Genomic DNA, 23,754 nt, shown 5'->3' on the forward strand with positions numbered 1-23,754 from the left:
CAAAGTCCATGTTTCTAGGTGCAGTGGCTCACTCCTATAATCCCATCACTTTGGGAGGCTGAGGCAGACGGATCACTTAAGGCCAGGAGTTTGAGACCAGCCTGGCCAACATGGTGAAACCCGTCTCTGCTAAAAATACAACAATTAGCTGAGCATGGTGGTGCACGCCTGTAATCCTAGCTGCTCAGGAGGCTGAGGCAGGAGAATTGCTTGAACCTGGGGAGGCAGAGGTTGCAGTGAGCCAAGATCATGCCACTGCACTTCAGCCTGGACGGCAGAGCAAGACTCCATCTCAAAACACAAAAAACACAAAAAGTCCATGCTTCTAACCACTAGCAATCACCCTATAACATATTCCCCTGAATGAAAAAGACTGAATCCAAGAAATCTCACCTATGTCAGACTTTCTAAGTCATAGAGATTTATAGTAATAATTTTAAATGCGTCTTTGACTTTCAGACCCAGCATATGAAGGAGGAGAGTGTGAGTCAGTGCCGTTCCTGGGCATCCGCTGGGAACTTCCCTGACTGTCCTTCTGGCTCTCAGGAGTGGAGCTCACTTGCTCAATTCATTCTAGTGTCCCAGAGGTCACAGTCTCCCCTCTGTGAGCTGGGCTGTCCTCAGTCCCTGGGCCTATCTCTTTGCTGTCCTCCCTGGGATCTTGCCCCTGGGGTAGCCCTGCTTCCCTTGCAGCTTTCTTCTCTGCTGCTGGTGCCTTCCCCAGGGCTGTGCATGGGCTTAGCTCTTTCTTCATTTCTCTCCCTCTCTCCTCTTTTCTTCCTGCTCTCTTAGCTGGGCCCCCTCCATCCTTTTATTTCCTAATTGTACCTGTTGCTTCCATACCCTTAAAAACATACTCCATTTTCTCCCTAGATGTATTGAGGTATAATTGACAAAGCTGCAGACATTTAAGGTGAACCACGGGCTGCTTTGATACATGCATGTACTGTGCAATGATCACCACAATCAAGTTGGTGATCACTTCTTGTCGTTAACTTTTTGGTGGATGGTAAGAACATTTGGATCTACTCCCCTAGCAAGCTGCAAGTGTGCAGTGTGGTTTTATTCACTACAGTCACCATGCTGCATGAGATCCTCAGAACTTATTTGTCCTATAACTGAAAGTCTGTGCCATTTGACCTCATTTTCCTCCCGCCACCAGTTCCTGGCAACCACCATTCGACTCTGTTTCTATGAGTTCAACATTTAGACTCCACATATAAGTGAGATTATACAGTATTTGTCTTTCTCTGTCTGACTTGTTTCACTTAGCACAATGTCCTCATATGTATGCTGTTGCAAATGGCAGCATTTTCTTCTTTTTTAGGGCTGAATAATATCCCATTGTGTGTATATACACCACATTTTCTTTATCCATTCATCCATGGACAGGTCCTGAGGTTGTTTCCATATTTATTCCTTTCCTTTGTATGTATATCCAGAAGTGGAGTTGCTAGATCATATGGTAGTTCTGGTTGTAATTTTTGAGGAAACTCTGCACAATTTTTTATAATGTCTGTACCAATTTACATTCCCATCAACAGCTTACAAGGGTTCCCTTTTCTCCACATCCTCACCAACACTCGTTATCTTTTGACTTTTTGGTGATAGCCATCCTAACAGGTGTGAGGTGGTGTCTCACTGTGGTTTTGACTTGCATTTCCATGATGCTTAGTGATGTTGAGCACGTTTCCATACGTCTGTTTGCCATTTGTATGTCTTCTTTGGAAAACTATCTATGCTGGCCCTTTGCCCATTTTTTAACTGAATCATCTCTCTCTCTCTCTCTGTGTGTGTGCGTGTGCGTGCGTGTGTGTGTGATGCTCTTGAGTTGTAAATACATTTCTTAATCTTTCCATGTGCTTTAATCTCAGCACTTTAGCAACTGTCAAGAACAAAGTTCTTTTCAAAAAGTTCATCTCAAAGTTGGCCACTGACTCGTAACAGGTAAAACCCAATGAGCACTTCCCTGAGCCTCAGTTTCTTCTTTTCTCATGTGGAACAGTGATGATAGTGCATACCTCCCAGGGCTGTTGAGCCAGACTCACCAATTTACATGAAAGCACTGAGGGGGTGCCAAATACATGTGAGTTATATAAAACAATTCTTGATGCTACAAAGCTTGCTTTTCCACACTATTGTCAAAATCCCACCTTGTTCAAGCCCCAATTAAAATACCATTTTCTCTAATCCATCTTTCCCGATCCTCTAAGAAACTTCAATTCTCTGAGCAATTTATTATCATCTTCTGGAACTCCATCGCTTGAGACGATCAAAGAGTTTCTTTATTGTATAAGTTACTTCCGCACATGTCTTTTGAAGGAATAAATAAATGCATCGATTATATCTCCCTTATAGCACTCCATCACCTTCTATCTTAAATTACAGTAACTAGTGTTCCTGTCTTCCTGCACTAAATTGTAAGCTCTTTCAATGGCTTCCTGGCTTATTCTCTCATCTTTTCCTCCAGTCCTTGATGGATGTATAATAAATGAATGAGTAAATTATATGAAAATGCAAGTATCATTTTTTTAATATACAGTTACAACTTCGACATCCACAGTTGGGTCTGGCCACTCGTTAAGTTGTACCCAGAACTTAGGTCTTTCTCACTCTACTTTCCCTATCAAGGCCATCTTTTCAATACCAAACAAATTAGAAAGAATACAATCAGCTAACTTACACTAACATACTAACAAATGGGACAACAGTCTTCAAGGTCTGGAAGAGGACAGCAGAGAACTCATCATTGCCTGCTCAAGCCCATCTACCAGGAGGGGAAACTCCAGATACTGTGGGCCACTTGGCACTTAGGAACTCATGGTACTGATCTGTATATTGGGCAGATATAGTTTTTTGGTGATAGTCTTAAAAATCATATGTCACCTGTCATGACACTTGCCAGATGAAATTCTGATTTTATTTCCCAAGAGAATGCACTGACAAATTAATAATCTGACATTTAAACGGGTGATATTGCTCCATGTCAATCAACAAGAGGCCATTCTGTTTTGTTGACCAGATAAAATACTCTTTCACTCTCTGAGGGGTTAGCTAGAGTGCATGCAGATTTCTCCAATGCTTTGCTTTTGGTTGGAAGCAGAAACATTTAAATTTCAAAGCAACACTTTTCCTAATTCCTACTGAACTCAAAAGCTCTAGTGGTTGAGTGATCCCATTGGTAACAAATACTTAGAGGGCCAGAGTCCTTCTGGGTCCTGTCCTTATGCTCCTGTTCTTTCCTCCTCTCAGGCCTTTTCTGCACCATGCAAATCCAGCACCTCTTCTCACAGGCTGGGCTAAAGGCAGAATGCAATACCATGACTGAGGAGCCTGGGAATGAGGCAATTCATTAACAGAACATTCCCCAGGAAACATAATTTTCTGATCATAATCTTTTTGTTCTTGACAGTTGCAAAATTAAATACCAGAGCCAAAAAAAGTGAGGCACAGTTTTAAGGGTATGTTTTCCTAATTCGATCTTCAAAGGAAGCACAAGCTTAGGGTTCAAAATCATTATGATGTAATATTATGCCACATAATAATACATAGATCCAATCATTTTACCAGATAACTGTCAATATAAAGCACTGACAGGACATTTGGGACTTCGGGTCAACAGGAAGGTGGTTTTTCAAACTAAACTATATTATTTATGGCTTTGATTGTCATTTACTTTTACAACATAAGGGTGATGGTAATTCTGCTCTTCTGCCAATAAATCTAAAAATTAATTTAAAATGTAGTCAAAATCCTTGGCACACTTTAGAAGGAAGATTTTTTTAATTAAAAAAGCCATATTAATCATTATATAAATGAGTTATATTAGTCCTGTAAAATTAAATCTATGGTGGAAAGGAAGTCAGTGAGTGATATAATCGGATTTCAGAACACATATCATATAAAAAGTTATGTTTCTAAATAAAGTGAGTGTGAAAGAATTTAGGATATATTATCAGTCATCTGAGTTATTGCCCTAAGACAGCCCTTTTCCCAAAACAGATATGGTTTCTCTGACAAAGAAGATAAGTATACCTTCTCATATTTTTATTATTTTTCTTAACTGTCAGACATAACTCATATGTAGTTAAGTTGCTCAAAAGGTTAAATTCGGAGGAAAAATTCTACAAGTGGTTTAAATGAGCCAAATCATTTTTGGTTGCGTCATGATTTCCTCCGTTGAAAAAGTCTCAATGCCTTAAAAAGGATTGCTTTGATATTTAGCTTAGCGTTTTACCCAAAAAGCATACTGACCAAAAACAAACAAACAAAAAACCCATAACAAAACGAACATTTAAAGATATGTAGACCAGATCAGTTTTCTCCTGATGAAAGTCACATGGAACCACACACAGGTTACCTTGCTTTCACCAGGTCCCTTTCCTCGGGTGTGAATTTTATTTGTTACAATAACCTACTTGGCCTAGTTACTCACCCATCCTTCGTTCACTCTTGATAGTGGACATGGCAAGATGGTGGGTAAAAACACGTAAACAAGACTGCTCTCTCGTGGAGGTCACTTTCACATGGAAAGACTGGACACGTCAAAAAACTTCATTAACATGATATAAAAATAATACAATATGTAAAGTGGTATCGGCGCATCTAAGACAAAGCGATTCAATGTTAAATCCCTCTTTGGGAAATAATTTAAGATTGCAGAAAATGTTTCTGAGAAATTCCAATGTAAACGTCCTTAAAAGTCCGTACTTTTTAGTATTTGGTATTATACTTATAGATTTTGTGATTTTCCAGATTTTTCATTAAAAGTTAATATGCATAAAACTCTTGGGATAGTAGCAAGTACAGAGTAAAATCTATATAAATTATTATTATTATCAATATCTTTTGGAGTGAACAAATTGAACGTTTTTTGAATAATCTTTTGCGTAGTTGACTGAATACTAGTTAATAGGTTTCTATTGTTTTCTTGAGTTAAATCAGAAGCAGATATTTTGATTGACTATGTAAGGTCTTGCAGCTTCTATGGTTTTTTTTAACTTGAAAATATCTTCCCAGACTGATACCTCTTTCTATCTTGAACTCTCTGTTCAACTATATTCTAAAGCCTTAAAATGAAGATCTTCAATTTTATAACTCTGGATTTAAACTTTTCTTTCTTATTCTTTTTTATTTTAAAAAAGAAAATTTTAACTCTTTAGGTTGATTATATTTCTTGATGAATGTGACTGTACCAAGAGGCTTTAAAAAAATTGAGATTAGAAATCAGTTTTTCTTATCTTCTGAATTATTCACTATATGATGTGTTGCATTTGAGCTTTATCTATGCTTCTGGTAATATTTCTGTCTTATATAATTGTTAAAGTATAATGCTTCTCACCAGGAAGACTATATATATATATTTTTAATAATAGCCTTTTTAAATTTTCATGTGTTTTTTCTTCTCCTTTGTTTTATGATTTTTTAAAAATCAGCAAAATGTCTGAATTGTCACTTTATCTGTAAATTCAAAGAGCACTTTCTAATCATGTGTTGGCATTAGCACAACACCGGGGAAGATCTGATTGCTGTAAGCCGTTCATTCATTCAGCAAATACTGACTGAATATGCAGTATGTTGACCTGTTTGCTGAGGGCCTCTCTGTTCCGGCTGCCATTCTAAAGCGAGTCAAGCTTTCCCTGTAACTTTTGTTCTGCAGAAGTAACCTGTACCGTTTTCCATTCTCTTGCCATTCACCACTCTCCTGACCTCCCTTTGCGTAAACTGGTTTAAGCCTGGCGCTCTAGGTCCATCCAACAACACCGGTCTATTCACACTGTAGCAGAGCAACCAAGCAGTTATACAATTTTCCTCTTAACTACTAGTAATACTATGCTATAAAAATTTTGAAACCTCGATTTTGGGATATTGAGCAAACTAAAATACGTAGTATTTACTATAGTGCAAGAATACATCTGACAGGTTAAATGCGCGCATTTTGGAAAGTGCTCAAACACTTCACCAGATGACACAGTTATAGCACAAGACCAGCTGAGGTTATTGGTATCTAATCTCCTTTCCCTCGTTAACTTTAGCACAGAGAACTGAAATAATTAGGTGTGAAGGCATCTTGATAATCTACCAAAAAGGCTCATTTTTAAGCAGCCAAGCGTTGCTTTCTCAAACTTTTGTTGTTTAGTAGCATAAAGTGTAGGCAACCTGTATGAAGTATAAATATCTGGTATTAAAAAGACCCAGTGAGGCAGAAGTCGCTGACTCCTCTCAATAGGTGGAAGAGGATTCTCCATGCAGCCGAAGGCTTAATGAAGCACATTTCCACCAGCCAGGCTGCTGCCTCTGTGGTGTCACCTCTTCAGAGGACTCAGTGCCTCTGAGAAGCTGGCTGTCCTCAGCGAGAAGTAAGTACAGGGACTTCTGTTTACAGGAGCCTAGAATGAATATTTATACTAATAAATTTTCTCCAACATAGCCAAAATCTCATTTGAATATGTTTTTCTTTCTGTGCATTTAAAACACTTGCCATTCTTCATGGCATCCCATGCTTGTACTCTTAGAGGATCTTCACGAATGGCACAGCTCTTGGCTAGAAGCCTGTTTTTGCTATAGTTTGTTGGACTCCTTGCGGCTAATCCTTGCAGCTATATTAGTCTCTGAGGGATGCTGAATTGAATAGAACATCAGAAGATTTGGAGCCTGACGGGTTTATGTTGCCCCTGTCCTCAAATTCAACTATTCCAGAAAAAATGTACTAGGACAAGGAACCTGAAAAGAAGAATTATTTCTAACAATGGATTGGATGAACTCTCCCATTCAAAGCAGAGGATATAATTCATTATAAGACTTGTAATTTACTTTAACCACTGGGAAAACATCTCAGAGGGAAGAGAGAAAAACTGAATTTCTGATTAAATTTAAAAAATCAAAAATTTAATAAGTAGGCAACCGTATAAATGAACAGAAAAAAAACAAAATATCACTGAAACTTTCAGATAATGTTCTTTATTAAAAATAAGTTTCCCTAAATTATAATATGAATATATAAAGAGAAATCAGAAAATATAATGAGAACATTACCAGGCCTTTTTGTTTTCTTTCTTTTTTATTGTGTTTTTGTTTTTTTGAGGTGGGAAAATCTTTGAAAGTAAGACCCTTGATTGGATTCAGGAAAGTGAAAGCTTTCTGAATTTTTGCTCAAATAATGCTTCTCTAAGGTACAGAATTTAATGCTGAATTTATGTATACCTCACCTGTGTAGGGAAGAGGAAACCACTGCTTTTTTGGCCCAAATTCCTACTTGGTAAACTAGTACATTTCACTTTTGAAGATCAAGGTGCAGTGAAGTGTGGTGGAGTTCCATATGGATCTGTTATGCTGCAAACACCAAAGTAAAAACCCGTCTTTGCTGGTTCCCTGTCATTTATTCAGCAAATATCATCTTAATTGAACTTAAGCTGAAATGTGAGTTCTTATTTGCCAATACTCAGAACTCAACAGTTACAGAAGTGTTTCCTTTTAACTGCATGCACGTCTTGAGTTTTTCAGAAATAATACAGAAAAACGTATTTTGAAAACATATTTATCTGTATTTTTCCACGTGACAGTGGCAGTTTAGGATTTAACAGGCATATCCATAATTAAATTGTTAGTTTGAGAAACTTTCAGAAGATTATCTAATGCAATCATATATCACAAGTCTTCTTTATAAAATACAAGTGCAACTCATTTCATTATGCTATCAATGTAGTTAGACACAACTGAGACTTTTAAAAATATTATAAATGACTTAAAATAGAAAATGTTAGAAACAGTACAGGCATATTACAAAATCATGGTTTCTGAAATCTAATTACTATATGCAATTTAAAATAATTAAACATGATTAGTCTTTAAGATGAATAGAACCACTTCCAACTTTAGCTATTATTTAATTATAGCATGCCGTACATTAAAATCAGCTGGAAGATAGCCAAAATAAGCTTTAAAGGACAGCATGATAATTAAGAATTGCTATTTATCTTACTTTTATTAGAAAACTCAATGCTGGAATGAATGCAATAATGTCAAGAAATATGAATTTAAATAATTTCCTAAATATTTTACTTTCTAATTCCAAATATCAGGATATTTTAAACTTCCTCATCAATTCTACTTTATATACAAAAATTCATACACTATTAATTAGAACTTTTGCTTTCAACACACATATCTTAAAGACAAGGAATTATGTATTTATAACTTCTTAATAAAACTATGGGTACATTCTTATTTTTGATTGTGGCAGCTTTTTCATAAAAAGGCTACTGAAATCAGGCTTATTTAAAAAATAGTAATAATGTTATCTAATATAGAACAGAGGGTAGGAAGTCTCTGTAAACAAACCTATATCTATATCAAGAGTGATACTAAGGCAATATTCTCTCCCTTACCCGGGTACTCAAGTTGTAGGGTAACATAACTAGCGTAACGTAACTAGTGATTTCCAGTCACCTTTTAGGTTTACTTAGGAACATTAAAAGAAATGCTGCTATTGTAGACTTCATTTCAATTATTTAATCTCTTTCCAGTTCACGACCTTTACTTTCTTCTGGTTTCAGCAAGAAAAACAACTTCATAAGTGTCTTACATTATAATCGGCTGCTAATCATCATCAACTCAACATTAGTTTTAAATAGTCTGATTCCATAACAAATTTGTAATAGGGATATTTTCTATACATTTTATAATAGCCATGGATAGAAAAATAGTATTATCTATATACTAAAACATTCAAGTTGTTTTGTTTAAAACATACATTGTAAAATTTTCCCTCGGGAAATTTGGATTTATTATAGGACAGTTGTAGCTTTTATGAAATTGGGATCCTGAAGCCATATTTTCAAATCAGAAAAATGGAAGCCTCATTGTTGTTTTTCCAATGTTTTAAGTTTCTTTGATAAAAGGCAGTATTAGGACTTCTATTTCTAGTTCAAGTCTATATTTACAGTAACTAATAGGAAAATATTGAAGTCTGAGGTTACCAGTACAATGTCTGAATGCAAAATTCTGGACACTGGACAAAGTACTTTAGAATCAGAGGCCAGCAAAGCTCTGGAAGGCTGTGAACAGGGACAAATGCAGTATGGTTCAGTAGACAGAAAGTCAGAAGTAAGATTCAGATGTAGCCAAGCAGGGTGGGGGACAGTGAGGGGGGAAGTCCAGCTGGACTTGAAGGGCGTATGAAAGCAGCTGTCCTTGCAGGGGAGATTTAAAGGAAATGACTCTTCAGGGGGCACTGCATTTGCAAAAAAAAAAAAAAAATCTGATATAGTATGTTTTGGAAATTCCAAAATATTTGATATTGCCGGCAGAAGAGTTGGAAAGGGGCAGAAAATAAGGGTCTAAAAATAGCCATAAGCGAAAGTGCAAAGTCTCGAAGGATAGAGATTACGTCTCTGAACCTGGTTCTCAAAATTGTTGAATTATTAACTATGGAGATGCGCTGTACAGAATTGAACTTAAAATGGTCATCTGTGTATAGCATGCCATCTTAAAAGGTTACTAAAATAGGAAAGAACTTGCACAGGTATAAAGCGTGTGCCATTCCTCCCGTGGGCTAAGGGTCTTGTCTCACTTGGTGCCACTATCAATGCAACAGGCACAGCAGTCAGGTGCGCCCTGGATATTTCTACACCTCATTCTTCTAAAAGCTCCCCCAAGAAAAAGTAATAGCAAATCAGGTGCTTGCTGCAGGTCTTTGCACTGTGTCAATTCTGAGAAATCGTTTGGCAGTGTAAAGCTTTGAAGGAAATTAAATTGGAGAGAGATTTTCTCTACCTTTCATTCAGCTCATATAGAATCCCTCACTTAGCTGATATTGTTACTCATAGAACTGGACTCAGAACTAAGTGTGTTCATTTAGTTTTCCTTTGAATGTTAAACATAATGAAGTACAAGGCCGTCACCTCACCATTTTATCCTCTACGACCCGCATAGGCATACTCTTATCACCAAACGTTCGAACGTGGTTCGCTCCACTGAGATTCTTAGTCTCTATCTTTATATTTTGACTATTTTGACATTTAGAACAAAAGTTTTGAAAACTGTTCTCCTACTGCTTTAGCATTCTCTTTTCTTAGGGCTTATGAACATTGCTACATCTCTGAAACAGGCGGTTCCTGCCCATATCTATCAGTGAAAATTATACTTAAAATTCTGAAGAGACTCATGTCATCCAGATTTTGGAGGAAAAAGGTAGCAAATAAAAATATACTTCTTAGAAGTAGATCTCAGTTACTACTTATTTTAAATTTCACAGTAGATTCCATCTTTTGTAGATAGGGGTTTTATTCAAAGTTTTTGACCAAACATTTTTATTAAATATTTTCAATAGTATTATAAGTGATCTGACACATTTTTGGTAACAAAACAACCAAAGAACTGACTTGGGTAAAGCTGAAATGTTGCTGAAACAGAATCTAATCCTTACTCAGTCATTTCCTTACCAGGGATTTTGATTTGACTGACCAGTTTCAATCCACAGTAACAGCTTTGTTCCTAGGAGACTATAAATCAAGGAAATACTCACTACCAGGCAATTCCTCCTGCAATTCAGGGTCTGTGCTGTTATTATGAAGCAACTGACAGCAAACATTTGCTGCAAGTATGAGCGCAGATTCGGATGAGGTGTGCGGTGTTTTTGGTTTCACTCTTTATCTCTGAAACCTATCTGCTTGTGAGAAAAATTGTGCAAGAAAAGAAGTTTTACTGCCACATACCTCAGCTGTCCTAGAACTCAATGCAGAGGCTTCGCTTCCTTTCTTTCCTTGGATTCTGAGCCGGGGGAGCACAATGGGGGTCTTGTGCTCTGGGCCAGCAAGGCGTGCAGATACTCGGAAAGGAGGTGTGAACGGCTTCCAATACCTACACTGTTTGCTTTACAACTACCCCAACCAAATCAAACAGGACACCAAGACACTCAGTCCAGGGTAAGCAAGTACAAAATCCACTGGCTATTATGACCCACATAGAGAACAGAATTCTTTAATTTAAGTGTGTACATAGGTGTGTTAAGAGTTAAATAAATCATTTACGAGGCTTAAAAAGAAATGCTTCTCAATTTATGTGCCACTTCTTTTTCATGTAGTTCTCTGAATACAAGTCAAAGTGCAGGTCACAAAAGAATCCATTGTTCACAAGCGAGAAATGTTGTTGGCTGTGAAGACGGTTCAGAACAAGCCATCGTAGTCTGCTCAAACAGCAAATATTGGTTTTAAAACCCCAAAGCATATCGGTCATGTTTTTTATCTTCCAATTGCTAGAACCAAAATTCACTGAAACAACTCTATGTCTCTGATACTATTTTCTAGAAATGTGTGTGTGTGTGTGTGTGTGTGTGTGTGTATGTGTCTGTGTATGTTTGTTTGGTAAATCCAAATCACACAATCAATGTAAATCTTTCAGGCTAAGTTTTGCCCCAGTTATTTTTATGCTGTGCTTTCAAAAAGGTCAAAAAAGCTTACCTCTGTCAGTGTACTGGGACGCTCAGGAAGCCCCTTCTCCGCCTCGGCCTCAGCGTGCAGACATATGCCCTGGGAGCCCACAATCTGTTAACAGGAAGCAGGTAAACCCGAGAGCGTCCGCCTGCGTTCCAGTCCAGTGCCCGTCCCAGCACACACCTGCTTTTTCAGACCTGCCGCTCATATGCCACAGCCACGCACAGGACCAGCGTTAGCAGAGGGCAACACCCTCCGTTTGGATCCCTCGTTTTCAGGGTAAGCAGCTAGGGAGCTGCTGAGATAATATTGCAGGGAAAGCTTGCCTTCCCAAGACAAAAACCTTTGCTGCTGCCTGATAGCAGATATGCAGCATTATCACTCTGCATTCCACATTCTCCAATCAGCTAATTGGAACGGCAGTCAACAGCCTGTCCAAAAGGCAGCTTGCAGGCCTGCGTGGCTGTGATCATCGTATACTAACATGCCCATTGCTTCTCTCTTCCCTGAAGAGATGTATAAAAGAGGCTTCTTCCAGGGTGAAGCTCAGCAGAATATGCCACACTGTTTTCCATAAGTAAAATGGCTGGTCCCCTCAGCTCTGCTGCAGACAGCTCATTGGGTTCCACTGGCTTTTCGTAGCCATAGCAACAACCAACAGACAGACTTAGCAAGCATGGCTGATCATGTGCAGCACACCCACACAGCTTGTTAATTTCTTTTCATCAAACTCATCGTTTTTTCGAGGAGGGTAGCTTCTGTTATCTTTCTACACATTTCACCGATAGTGCAAGTGCTCCGATTTTTCTGCTCTCCTGAAGAACTCTTTTTTATATGAGCCGGGGCTATGTATGAAATCGAGGAAGTGAAGCCCTATTAGTGGCTATCCAGGTTAATAACATGCAAATCACTTAAGAGACCCTAACTGGAAGCATTGTCAAAACAAGCCCCACCTTCCAGTCATAGAATGAGTGCAGAGAGCTGCAAACGGGAGAGTTACACTTTTTGTTTTTAAATGATAATCTTAGAGCCACTTAATTGAAACAAAACCCTGTGAATTGCTATATAGGGTCAGAATAATAACTAAATCAGGTAGACTATTTTAATAAGATCTTTAAATATCCATTTACTTATGGCTCAACTTATCTGATTACTTTAAGATGCTTTTTATGCAATTTAAAATAGAATTTTTAAAAAATCCTATTGCTTCTACGGCAGAAAATGATTCTTTAACTCAATCTTATTTGTAAATTAAAAATTCTTTTTAAAAAATCCGCACCTAATTAAAAATTCTTTGACTTTAAACATTACCTTCAAGGCAAGAATAGTTTTACTTCCTCAGTAAAATGGATCACATTCCACCCGTCCATAACATTTCACCTCCTCTGGGAATCTACCATGATTAACACCATGAACAACGTAAATCTTCTGCAGAACCCCCAGCCTTTTCTTCTTTTTCAGGACTCTATCACCAGTCATACTCTATCTGATATATTTCCAAGGCACTGTCCCATTTATTTTTGTTTCTAGCAATCTGTTTCAAATAGTTATGTTAACACTTTGGACTTGTAAATAATAGATGTTCTATTTGCTAAGTAGTCATCGATTTAGGATTCTGTCAGTATTGCGTTTCCCTACCCGTGTTAACACTCCTGCCTTCAGTATTAATTCCCAAATTTTGACTGCATAGGAATCCTGTGGATGTAGATTTGGGGATGCCCGCTCCCCTTCCTCCCCAACCGGATCCACATTAGGTAGGTCTGAGCCACCCAGGGTCAGCGTATCCATGGAGGACAAGTGGGTGGTGCTTTCCTGCTTGGGAGAGTCCTCACCGCTTCAGATCGCCACCAGCCAGCCTACCTTTTCTCTTTGAAGTTCCCTTCCCTGAAGTTATTGTGCATTTGCTGTTGCTGAGCGTGCCCCTGCCTTCGCCCTCAGCCTCCCATTCTGCTATTCACTGCCCACGTTTCAGAACCCTGCATTACACACCACTTCCTTGCCCTGCAGATGCTGCTACTATTAACAAGCTTCTCAATCTGACTGCTCCTCGCCCCAGCACCTTTAACCTCCATCCCAACTGCCTCCTCTTTTATCTTCCAACACCTGGCCCAAATGGACCACCTCACTCGTGACTCTCCCAGGTGGGGTCTGAGCGACCTCTTCTGTGCCTCCCCTGTGCCAGGGTCCACCTCTGCTATTACAGGTCCTTGTCACGCCCTGGGACTTCTTAGCAGTTCTCCTTTTATGTCTGACTCCCAGACTGTTCTATCAAGTCTCTGGAAGCCAATCTGGTCCATGTCTTCTTTGCCCTCCATGCTTGGAATATTCTAATTTCTCAATGCCTCTAAATGAGGACCTACGACACTGTATGAATAGGGACTGATGACTGGCTGGTGTGAAATCTGTGTTTTAATTTACTTTTCAACATCACACATTTGTTGACTTATCACTTCAGAAGAACTTCAGTGATTTTGACAAAATGCTGGCATGTTACAAAAGGATATCAAGAAAACTCTAGGTGCACTTGATGTTTTAGGGTGGCTTTTCTTTTCATTGTATCTCTGAAAATGTCTTTATACCCTCGCACTTGATTGATTGGTTGGCAAGGCATAAGAATCTCTGGCCGTGGCTCACACCTTTATTCCCGGCACTTTGGGAGGCTGAGGCAGGTGGATCACTTGAGCTCAGGATTTTGAGACCAGCCTAGGCAACAGACCGCATCTCTACCAAAAAAAAAAAAAAAAAAAATCAAACAAACAAACAATTAGCCAGGCATGGTAGTGCATGCCTGTGGTCCCAGCTACTCGGGAGGCTGAGGAAGGAGGAATATTTGAGCCTGGGAGGTCGAGGCTGCAGTGAGCTGTGATCACATGACTGCATTCCAGCTTGGCAACAGAGGGAGACTCTGTCTCTGTTTTTAGTAGCAAAACAAACAAACAAATATCTGAAGTCATTTTCCTTTGGAATTTCAAAGGCCTTCATCCTTTTTCTTGTATCTCCTCCTCCCCTATACCTCCAATTCCTGCTCCTCCAAAGAGAACTGGAAGTCCCCCAGGCTGCACTGAACCGGAACTGGGAAGCTGGCAGGAACTGAGATGAATCCCTTTCCCATCTTTGCCCTGTGGCACGTCTCCCGGCATCTCTACTGGCCTTCACACATCACTCTGCTGCCACTCTGTTCTTCCAAGGCTCTTGGCTCCTTCACCTGCTCGAAGCCCCTCCCTTGTAACTTGGTGCACTGAGGCCCATTGGCATTGCTCTGACCTCAGGCCCTGCCCTAGCCCAGGTCCCTGACGTTTATTCTCCTTCCGAACGTGTTTGTTTTAAAATGTGCTAGATACAGATTTCCAAGAGACAAATCTGATTTTTCCAGCCCATCTTTCTGAGTCAAATGAGATACCACCTATGTGGCCAGCAGCTTTATACGTGGGCTGCCCTGTGCCTTGGTCCAATCAGCTATGACAAGGACACTTGGCATTATCTAGTTTTAAAATTTTGCTAATATAATAGGTGCAGAGTAATGGCTCATTATTGTTTGAATTTGTGTTTCTCTAATTACTGACAAATTAAACATATTTTCATTGTTGATGGCTTTCCAGTTTCCCTCTTCTGTAAATTTTCTGTTCATAGCTTTTGCCTGTTTTCTCTATTGCGATTGTTGTCTTAGTGTGGAATTTTAAACAACGCGGTCATAAAGGTATTTTTTATATATATTTAAACATTATAATTAAATTTGTTATATTATTAAAGGTTATTAAGATATCCACTAACATATAAAGGGAACCCTATAATTCACACTGCTAGTTGTTTTGGGTTTTATTATGAAATGAAAATACAGAATGTGCGTGAAAATCTCCATTCAGAAATTATGTTCAGCATGAAAGCGTAGAATACCACACCATAATATGATTTCCTAAGACAAATATTTGTTTAGAAAGATTTTCAAACAAATATAATATTATCAAAGAATACATATACACACACATATATATGCTCTAATAGTATACACACACACATATATATGGAGAGAGAGAGCTAGCTATCTATTTATCTAGCTTCTATTTTAAGTTATGCCATATGCACACCTACACATCAGTCAATCTATCTACCTATCTATCATCTGTGTATCATCTATGGAAGGCAAACACAAATGTGCAAAATGCTAACACCTGATGAATCTTAAATGAGAATATTTTCAGTTTATTTTACTATTCTTTCCACTTTTCTATAAGTTTGATTTGTTTTCAAGATACAAAGTTTAAAAAATGAAATAAAATGAGAATAAAATGAGAATAAAAAGTGTTTAGAATAGACACAGACTTAAGGTTAAGATTAGTTGATGAAGACATAACTATTTATATTATGTTATGTTCAGACATAACTATTTATCAGAATTGAAACTAAAGAAGTTAATAAGTTATGGAGTAACTAAAGTGATTACTACTATTACCGTTACTATGAGGAGGCTACTTTGGTAGAGAGTACTGGAAACATTTTGCACTTTCTTGAAACAAGTTTGCTATTTCCCTACATTTACTGCTTCCCTGTATTCTGATCTTAAACCATTTATCCTCTGGTTCATATTTTGAAATCCTTATTAGTCTGTTTCCTTAATTCAACAAAATCATCACTGCTTGAAGCAATAGGTTCTTCTCTAGTCACATCTTCTGCTGCAGACTCCACAGCTGGGACTCACCAAAGGATCTGGTCCCTGGCACAACAAAGAAACACGTCGTATGACTTAACTTACAGACTGGAATTGAAGCATGGTTTGTTTATGAGGTAGCAAAGACTTTTGTAAAGCTTAGATTGAATTTTCTAATTCCTAAAACAAATAAAATAGAATATCCCAAAGGTTATTCCTAAACCTTGCATATTTAGTTACTCTCACAATGACGTGAACAATGTCAAAATAGGACATTGATGGGAAATGTGACAACTGACTTAGGAGGAGGATTGAAGTATCTCAGTCAAGCAAATTGGATTTATTTCTATGATTCCAACCCCAAGAAATATATGCTGGAAAGCAGACTGACCCACAGGCTACTAATCAAATGCGTTCATATCCCCTGAAGAAGTATGACCCTGATCAGTATCCAGAATGACTTTTATAAATCAGAGGTGCCCAAAACCAAAACAAACTCAGCAGAGTTGAGGGTTTTTGGAAATTCACTTATCAAATGAATTTAAAATGAGAAAATGATTATAGAAGAACAAAACCTTGCCTTTTGCAAATGATAAGAACGTAAACATCAGCAATAAAAAACTGTTTAACAAACTGGAGAGAAAGCCAAACCTATTAATACAAAAATACTGTGTGTAGCCCATTAGTTGTTCCTAGAACCCCCTAGAAGTTCTGTATACTCTCGAGGTTAAGAGGAATAAGGAAAATGTGGCAAGAGGTACAGGAAGAAGTTTCAGCTAGTCCTAAGTCTGGAGAGCCCGGTCTTTACTGGCTAATAATAACAACATTGTTTTAAATATTTCAGGTTTATCAAGCTTTGGGTTTGCAAATGACTATGATTGCAGCAGCTTACAGGAACTACTTTATCGTAAAATGTGTGTTAATATGTGTCAGTACCAGGTGGGGAAAAAATAATGGTGTTATCCAATAATAACAAAAGAAAAAAAAACCACCCACAATTAACCCCCTCCCACAGCCCTGCTAACCAGTCCCAAACACATAAATACATCTTGCTGTAGCTAGAGAAAAGCACTCCTGGCTTTTATTAAACCTGCAGTGGTGAGAGATTCTGCAAGCAATACAGAAAAGGCTGCACTTGCTCCCAAGGAATTTGACTGTTTATACTTCATAATGATAAGCTTAAAAAGCGACCTGGAAAGAGAGGGCTGGCTGCTTTCACGCTCCTGTGAGGGGCCACACTTTGTTCTTGGAGAGGCACTCTGACCACATTAATAGAGTGTAGCTCCCATGACCTTTCCCACTTAGCATTGTGTCCTGTGGCAGCAGTGGCCCCCAGGTACTTCCAGGCAACGTGCCACCATACCCAGTACAGAAAAAGCACTGGGCTCTGCCGTCACGGCATTATTGAATTAGTAACGAAATGCACCAGGCTCAGCAAACAAAACCTGGCAAGAAGGATTTTAAAACAAATGCTTCTGGTTTCACCTGAGCCACTGAAACAAATTAGAAGGTGCTGGGTGAAACTGGGCAGCTTCCGTAAACTCTGAAGAGGCTCATGTTAAAGCCCTCAGCTGCCAAATGTGCAAATCTCAAAAGAAGTGAAAATTAGAGGGTCACCTTGTGTCTTCTAGAAGTGCTTCTGAAATACATGTTCAGTAAGAATCATTGGTCAAGATAATAAGATGGGCCCGAGTGATGTATTAATACAATCAGGTACACATTTTAGGATCCAACGGTCCAACAACAAGTGGAAAATATTGTTGAAAAATAAAAATCCCCAATCCACACTGGAAATAGTAGATGTTCAGTTAAAGGCCTGACAGTGACAGCATGTGCAGGTAGGAAAAATAAACTATGCGTGCTTGCAGAATATTGGATGGGAGCTATAACCCAGAATGGTAATTATTTTACTAAGCCTACCCAGGTCAGAATTCAGTGCCTATGTGTTTGTTTGTTTGTTTGTTTTTGAGATGGAGTCTCACTTTGTCGCCCAGGCTGGAGTGCAATGGCACAATCTTGGCTCACTGCAATCTCCGCCTCCTGGGTTCAAGCGATTCTCCTGTCTCAGCCTCCCGAGTAGCTGGGATTACAGGTGCCTGCCACCACACCAGGCTAATTTTTTGTATTTTTAGTAGAAACGGAGTTTCACCATGTTAGCCAGGATGGTCTCCATCTCCTGACCTTGTGATCCACCTGCCTTGCCCTCCCAAAGTGCTGGGATTACAGGCGTGAGCCACCGTGCCCGGCAGCCTATGTTTTTAAAAGTCAGACTCTGGCATCCTAATTGCCAGATCATTGCCTTGAACTGAGAACATTCTTCTGGACATTTCCTGCATCAAAGGAAGACTATTAGAAACATTCCTTGTGAGAGGTCAGGAGATCGAGACCATCCTGGCTAACACGGTGAAACCCTATCTCTACTAAAAACACAAAAAATCAGCTGGGCGTGGTGGTGGGCGCCTGTAGTCCCAGCTACTTGGGAGGCTGAGGCAGGAGAATGGCGTGAACCCAGGAGGCGGAGGTTGCAGTGAGCCGAGATCGTGCCACTGCACTCCAGCCTGGGTGACAGAGTGAGACTCTGTCTCAAAAAAAAAAAAAGAAAAAGAAAAAAAAGAAAAGAAACATTCCTTGTGAGGTTTAAAGTAGCATGAAAAATCATTCCACAACCAACTTTCCTATAGGCATAAAGGTGGATTTTAAAAAATTTATCTGAGAGCTGATACCTGACCTGCATCTTGAAGGACCCATTATTCTCTTGGCATGTGGACTCTTTCCTATATCTTTCCTTCATTAAAGACATGGTTTGCTTCCAACAATTGGAAGCAAACTCAAGTTGTGTTTCAATTTTTGGTGACACATGAGAAAGTCTTATCACAGGATTAGGACTGGCTGCATAGGAGAGAAAGCTCAAATAACAGGGCTTACAAGAGACAGAGCTATATTTTTCTCTCACTTGAAGGATTGAGAAATAAGGAGTTCTAGGCTAGTAGAAAATTGGCCTCATGATTATTAGGACTCCAGCTCCTACCCTCTGTTCTGTCATCTTTTGAAACTGGTTTCTATCCTCAAGAATTCTCGTGGTCCAGAATGGCTACTTGTGCTCCAGCCATCAGGTCCATGTTCCAGGCAAGAAGAGGAGAGGGAGAGCCAAGGGGCACATTTTCCGCTTGAGTTGGCCTCTTTGAAGGAGCTTTTCCCCACCTCCCACCCAGCACTTCTGCTGATATCTCATTGCATCCTGAGTGATAAGTAAGTCTCAAAAATGTGGTCTTTTCAGCTGGACGCCTTTTGGTCCCAGGTAAACCAGTGTTCTACTACTGAGAAACAAATTGATAATAGGGAGTGGATAGACAACAAGCTGCCTCTGTCAGCTCATGTCAGCCTGGGTACAAAGAAAGTACTATCTCATTTCTGGACATTGCCAGTGAGCCTTTATTCCTGGCTGGTCACCTGTCAGTGCAGGGATCACCCAGGCTGACTCAGTGGGTTGAGGAAGCACCCTTCCTTCTTCATTCCTGCCCGGGGGTGTCCTTGCCTATCCAGCCACTGTGCTTATCTTCTCAGCACAGACTCAAAGCATTGCCATCTCTCCTTATACTGGTTTCATATCAATATCTCAAAGTATACTTGTTCATTCACTACGGAACAAATAAATAAATGGTGTGGATACAAATATTCTGCAATTTGTTAGCTGTGTGATATGCAAATTGCCTAAACTCTTTGTGCTTCTGTTTCCTCATGAATAAGAAAGGATGATAATATTATCTAATTCTGAGGGCGGTTGTGGCAATTAAATCCATTAATTAGCATAAAAGGGTATTAGGTATTATCTTGAATTTTGTATCTTTGATTTATGGTGCAGCACTGGGTGGGCACGGACCTCCGGGACCTTCCAATACCGTGGGAAACATCAGATGGACGTGGACCAGAGCGTCAAAAAACAACACAAATGCATGTGTTCATTAAAAGAATGGTCCAGACGGTGAGGGCCAGTGGGCTTCAGCAAAGGAGAAACAGGCGCTAGTGTCATCAGGGGGAACTTATCGCAGGCTCCGTTCAACTTCACCTGGACAGCGCGGCGCCGCCGTGTGAACAGCCAGCAGGAGGCCTTTTCGCTTCTGCCTCCTGCTTTCCTTCCTGGCTGATGTCCTCCCCTCCCCTTTAATTTAAATCGGCACCAGTTTCCTATTCTCTTGGTAGCCCTAGTTCTTTCCCTTATTTTACCTTTTCATAGAATCTAGTGGGGATGTTATTGACCAGATGCCAAGGGGCTGCCAGGGCAGGGCTGGCCTTCAGAGAAGGGGCATGGTGTGCCCAAGTCCTGCAGTTGGGGAAGGAGTAGGGAGCTGAGACCACAGAGGGACAGGGACAGAGGCTAGGGAGCAGTGTGCGCGGACACCTTGCCTGCGGGGAAGCGCCTGCGGAGGCCTTGCAGACAGCGTCTCAGCGGACACAGAGGGCCCTTTAAGAAAAGAGCCACCTTGTTCTTTAAGAGTTCTGTAGCAGAGTCCTGGCAGTCCCGGGACTTCACACGCTGCACATTTACTTGTGCTTTTATTTACTTAATCTCTGTCTGTCCTGCGAGATTATAAACTGCAGGACAGCAGAGATCATTTCTGTTTTGTTTTGACCCTGTTTCCAGGGCTCAGTATGGTACCTGGGCTGTGGATACAGAAATGCCGAATGAACAAATGAATGGATGACTCGGCCACATGGGTCCCAGGTGAATGAATTCTATCTGCCCCTTAAGGCCATCCCTTGATTCAATCCAACAAACATTTCTTCAACCTGAACTAACCCAAGAAGATCCGCATCAAGGGTCAGATTATCAGAGCACTGCCCACCTTCTGGGTGGGTGAACGTGTGGGAACAAATAGTGATGTTCCAGTGTGATTTGCCCACGCCCGGGGGGCAAGGGGAGCAGAGGGAACAAATGAACCGTCCCGTGCCTCACCAAGGGGCCACACGTGAGCTGAGTCAAGTGGCTGAAGAGGAGTTCGCCTGCCTGGGAAGCCAGGGACAGGACTTCCAGGTAGAGGAAGTGGCAGCTGTGACTGAGAGGTAGAGTGGCACAGAAGCCTGTGTTGTGGCAGGAAGCAGAGGTGAGGTGGACAGGGTGGAAGGGTCACTGTTTGTCAAACACCTTGTTTTTCATGGTAAGAACTTTGGGCCTTATCTTCCTGGAAATAACAAGCCACCATTGAGTTGTTTTTATGTTTGTTTCTTTTTTTGAGATGGAGTCTCACTCTGTCTCCTAGGCTGGAGTGCAGTAGCTCCATCTCAGCTCACTGCAAACTCCACCTCCTGGGTTCAAGGGATTCTCCTACCTCAGCCTCCCGAGTGGCTGGGATTACAGGTGCGTGCCACCACACCCAGCTAATTTTTGTATTTTTAGTAGAGACGGGGTTTCGCCATGTTGGCCAGGCTGGTCTTGAACTCCTGACCTCAGGTGATCTGCCCGCCTCAGCCTCCCAAAGTGTTGGGATTACAAGCGTGCGCCACCACACTCAGCCCCACCATAGAGTCATAAAAAGAACACAGATGTGATCATTCTTGCATTTTAGAAAAAGAGCTCTAGGACCCATTTACCTGGGAAATACATTTTAATGGAGTAATTCACATGGTTTGATGTTTTGGTCGCTTTTATTAGTCGTCATTATTACGAAACATGTCTTGAACACCTTCTCCTGTGCAAGGTATTCATATTAGTTGCCCGAGGAGATATCAACAAAATGAAGGACCCATAAATTGTAAGACATACCACTATTTTATGTTCCACTAAAAAGGAAAAAAACTGCTGCCAATGAAATTGTAACACGATGTTATTTTTTGAGTCATTATTATTATTTGTTGGAAGAGATCTTTCAAATGTATTGAGATTAAATTTCATCCTCTATCACTCTGTGTATAGAAAAAAGAAAGAAGTGAAATTAGTTGGCTACAATATTCTTAAAATTCTTCACCTGCAGTGTTCAGCTCTTCTGAATGACATTAATATTTAGGGTTTGACAGTCATCCTTTATCTAGTGTTTCCCCAGTTGGGTGTGCATCAGCATCACCAGGAAAAGTGGAGGAAATGGAGGCCCGGGCCATACGCCGTCCCAACAGGCCTGGAGCTCTGTATTCCTTGTTGGTAACCAAAAGATCCTGAGACCCCCAAAGAGGAGGAAACGCTGCCCAGCACATCAGGAGAGATGGCACAGCAGCACTTCTGAAGTGAGTGCCTGCTTCTGTTTTCAGTATTTTTTGTATTCGGTGAGTTTTTACAGACATGCATATGACAAGGTTGACACAACTGCCAAGTGCCTGGCAGAGACATTGTTTCTGGGATATTAGAAAAGAAATACGATGGGAACTTTAAAAAATATGCAAGAAGTATATTAATGATAATAACTTGACTTCTATGAACAGGGACTAAGTAGATTGTGGCACAGCCTCACCATGGGAGATGCTCAGTGTTGAAAAGTCATTATGTAGAATGATATTTTCCACAGGGTGTTCCAGGACAGGCTATTCTACAGGTGCACCACAGGCAAAACAAGGTTGGGAGATCCTGCAAACCATGCCCCTTGCCTAGAGTTGCAGACTGCGCTCAGCATTCTGAGAGTTCTGAGAACGCCGGGAGTACAAAGATTTTACATTTTAACCTAGAATTTTCCAATTATGGCATTAAAGCAAGAAAAGGAAAATAAAAACTCAAGACCCCAATTCACGATGCCAAAGGAAAACATTAAGCTGAAAGCTGAGTCATGCAGGAAGCTGCCTTTCCTTTTTGTTCCTAAGCAGAAGCTACAGATAGAAGGTTCGATATCTCCACAGGTAGCTACTCTGTGTTTGCCTTATCTTATGTAAAGTGCCGTTTTACGGAGTGTCAGAGGAATACGTACTGACTCTTCCCCTGCCTGCTCCTTTCCTCTTGCAACAAGTGGATTCAGTGATGTGACCATACCTTCCTTCTTTCCCCTCCGGCCTCCTTTTCCTCTTTATGTACCGAAGTCCTAAAAATCATCTTTGGAGAAAGGCATGTCTCCCAGGCATGTCCTTAACCTTGGCAAAATAAGCTTCTAAATTGATTGAGACCTATCTCAGATGCTTTTTGGTTTACAATGTTCACATTATATTTTAAACAAACAGCAACAACAATAAGCCCATAAAAATGTATGGTGGCACCATTCCATTTTTGTAAGTAAAATTTTGGATATATAGTCATAGGAAAAAGACAGGAGGTACACTCAACAATAACAATGTTTAATAACGAGGGATTGAGTTACGTATAAATTTTCTTTTGTTTATTTGTATATTCTTTAATAAATTGACACATTTTCTGAAAGAAAATGGTTATTAAAAATAGCAATAGTAAACTGACTTTATGAAAAGTCAGAGAAAGATTTGAGTTTTCCTGATATGTTCTGTGGAGGAAGCTTTGATGAATATTAAAAAAAAATCAGTGAGAAGATGGAGACTTGTTTTATGAAACTTCTCAATTTCCATGAGACAGGAAAAAAAGTGTTATTAGTCACACATTATAGTCAGAGGAAAGAAGAACGGAATAAATTTGGCATCATGTGTAATTTTTCTGTGGTCTTTTTCAAGGCCGTGCATGCATGAAATAGAACATTTTAAATCAACAAGTCAGGCTGGTTTGTCTGCGGTTCGATAAAAAGGCCAAGCAGAGAA

At 39.9% G+C, this 23,754-nt stretch overlaps 1 protein-coding gene across 19 annotated transcripts in view; it reads right to left on the reverse strand.

Moving 5' to 3' along the window:
• SORBS2 (sorbin and SH3 domain containing 2) overlaps window positions 1-12,160 on the reverse strand; it is a 226,850-nt gene extending 214,690 nt beyond the window's left edge. For 4 of the 19 annotated variants that reach the window (XM_055384913.2, XM_055384914.2, XM_055384912.2 and 1 more), the window contains exon 1: window positions 11,460-12,144. The gene's annotated coding sequence lies outside the window, so the exon portion shown is untranslated. Of the gene's footprint in view, window positions 1-11,459 lie in introns of all 19 variants that reach the window. The other 15 variants (XM_055384918.2, XM_055384916.2, XM_055384923.2 and 12 more) reach the window with 12 other exon arrangements.
• Window positions 12,161-23,754: the final 11,594 nt, after the last annotated feature.

This window comes from Gorilla gorilla, chromosome 3, assembly GCF_029281585.2.
Source record: "Gorilla gorilla gorilla isolate KB3781 chromosome 3, NHGRI_mGorGor1-v2.1_pri, whole genome shotgun sequence".
Lineage (NCBI taxonomy): Eukaryota > Metazoa > Chordata > Mammalia > Primates > Hominidae > Gorilla > Gorilla gorilla.